Here is a 2397-nt window from a genome sequence, read left to right as displayed (position 1 = left end):
CAACTATCACCAGTAACCTGTCTCTAGATGCAGAAATCAACAAGCGCATGGGTAAGGCTTCCACTGCTATGTTCAGACTGGCCAAGAGAGTGTGGGTAAATGGCGCACTGACACGGAACACAAAAGTCCGAGTGTATCAGGCCTGTGTCCTCAGTACCTTGCTCTACGGCAGCGAGGCCTGGACAACGTATGCCAGCCAAGAGCGACGTCTCAATTCATTCCATCTTCGCTGCCTTCGGAGAATACTTGGCATCAGGTGGCAGGACTATATCTCCAACACAGAAGTCCTTGAAGCGGCCAACATCCCCAGCTTATACACACTACTGAGTCAGCGGCGCTTGAGATGGCTTGGCCATGTGAGCCGCATGGAAGATGGCAGGATCCCCAAAGACACATTGTACAGCGAGCTCGCCACTGGTATCAGACCCACCGGCCGTCCATGTCTCCGTTATAAAGACGTCTGCAAACGCGACATGAAATCGTGTGACATTGATCACAAGTCGTGGGAGTCAGTTGCCAGCATTCGCCAGAGCTGGCGGGCAGCCATAAAGACAGGGCTAAATTGTGGCGAGTCGAAGAGACGTAGTAGTTGGCAGGAAAAAAGACAGAGGCGCAAGGGGAGAGCCAACTGTGAAACAGCCCCAACAAACAAATTTCTCTGCAGCACCTGTGGAAGAGCCTGTCACTCCAGAATTGGCCTTTATAGCCACTCCAGGCGCTGCTTCACAAACCACTGACCACCTCCAGGCGCGTATCCATTGTCTCTCGAGATAAGGAGGCCCAAAAGAAGAAAAAAAAAGAAAGAATTAGTACCTCAGTCACACCCTCTGCCTCCACAGGATCTCCTAATTGACCCACCCTTTCATTGACTGTCCATATGTTGGTAAAAGACTTCAGTGTTCCCAGTTATGTGACCTGCTAATCTTTTCTCATACATTCTCTTGCTGATCTCATTTCCTTTTTCAGCTCTCCTCTGTACTTTCTGTATTCTGCTTGTTTCTCCTGCATATGAATCCTCACATGATTTCTATATTAATGGTTTTCGAACTATTTTGTTGAAGGATTGAGTTTTGTAAATTTCTCCCTTGCTCCCCTCATGGTCAGGCAGAAAGTTTAACTGCTGTGTTTTCAAACAGCAACAGCTTTATTTGAAAAGCCATTGGGACAGGATTCCGGGTTTTAATCCAGTCACAAATCTGGTTCTGATGTCTTGTGGCTCCAGCTGTCACATGACCTGTCAGAGGATGACCTCATAATTGACCAAGTCATGGAGCTGTGGGTTGATGTTTAAATCGTTTCAAAATAATTTTCAAGAAGGACAATCAAAATGAATCGATATATAAAAGGTAGATTTTGTGAATTTGTGCTCCCAGTGGAAATTCCTGCAGAGTCTGCCGGTTTTCATATCCCCAATTTCCCACAGGAAGCTCTGTGCTCGGAGTCTGTATTCCTTACATCAACATTACACAGAATCATTTCATGGGAGACCCCAGTGTGAATTGTAGACAGGTGGGCCAGTTTTAACTTTCAAAGTAACACAGAAGCAAAATACTGCAGATACTGGAAATCTGAAATAAAAACAGAAAATGCTGGAAATACTCAGCAGGTCTGGCAGCATCTGTGGAGAGAGAAACAGAGTTTACGTTTCAGATCTGTGATCTTACATCAGAACTGAGCTGAAATTGTCTTTGGGACTGAGATTGTGGAATCAATTTCAGGGTCAAAGACATTGTACTCTGTAAGGATAGCAAGATGGTGATTATTAAGTATAGTGCAAAAATATAGATGCTTTTACATTATTTGAATCAACATTGATTTAAACTTTGTGCTCACGAATCCTATCTTTTGATCAAAATGACACTGATAACAATGGAAAAAGCAACACATGCATTTCACGACCACAGGACTTTGTAAAGCCTTTTACAGCCAATGAAGGACTTTCCAAGTGTTGTCACTGTACAGTACAATACAATACCCAACAATAAGGATATTTCACATTCGAGTCACGCAAGTGCCAGGCAATGACCATCTCAAACAAGAGAAAATCGAACCATCTCCCCTTGACGTTCAACAGCATTACGTTTGCTGAATCTCCCACTATCAACATCCTGGGGGTTACCATTGACCAGAAAATGAACTGCAGTAGCCATATAAATATCATGGCTACAAGAGCAGGTCAGAGACTAGGAATCCTGCGGCGAGTAACTCACCTCCTGACTCCCCAAAGCCTGTCCACTATCTACAAGGCACAAGTCAGGAGTGTGATGGAATACTCTCCACTTGCCTGGATAGGTGCAGCTCCAACAACACTTCAGAAGCTCAACGCCATCTGGGACAAAGCAGCCCACTTGATTGGCACCTCATTCACAATATTCACTCTCTCCATCACCGATGCAC

The sequence above is a fragment of the Heterodontus francisci genome, chromosome 35, assembly GCF_036365525.1.
Source record: "Heterodontus francisci isolate sHetFra1 chromosome 35, sHetFra1.hap1, whole genome shotgun sequence".
In the NCBI taxonomy this organism is placed as follows: Eukaryota; Metazoa; Chordata; class Chondrichthyes; order Heterodontiformes; family Heterodontidae; genus Heterodontus; species Heterodontus francisci.
This window is presented reverse-complemented; position numbering follows the sequence as displayed.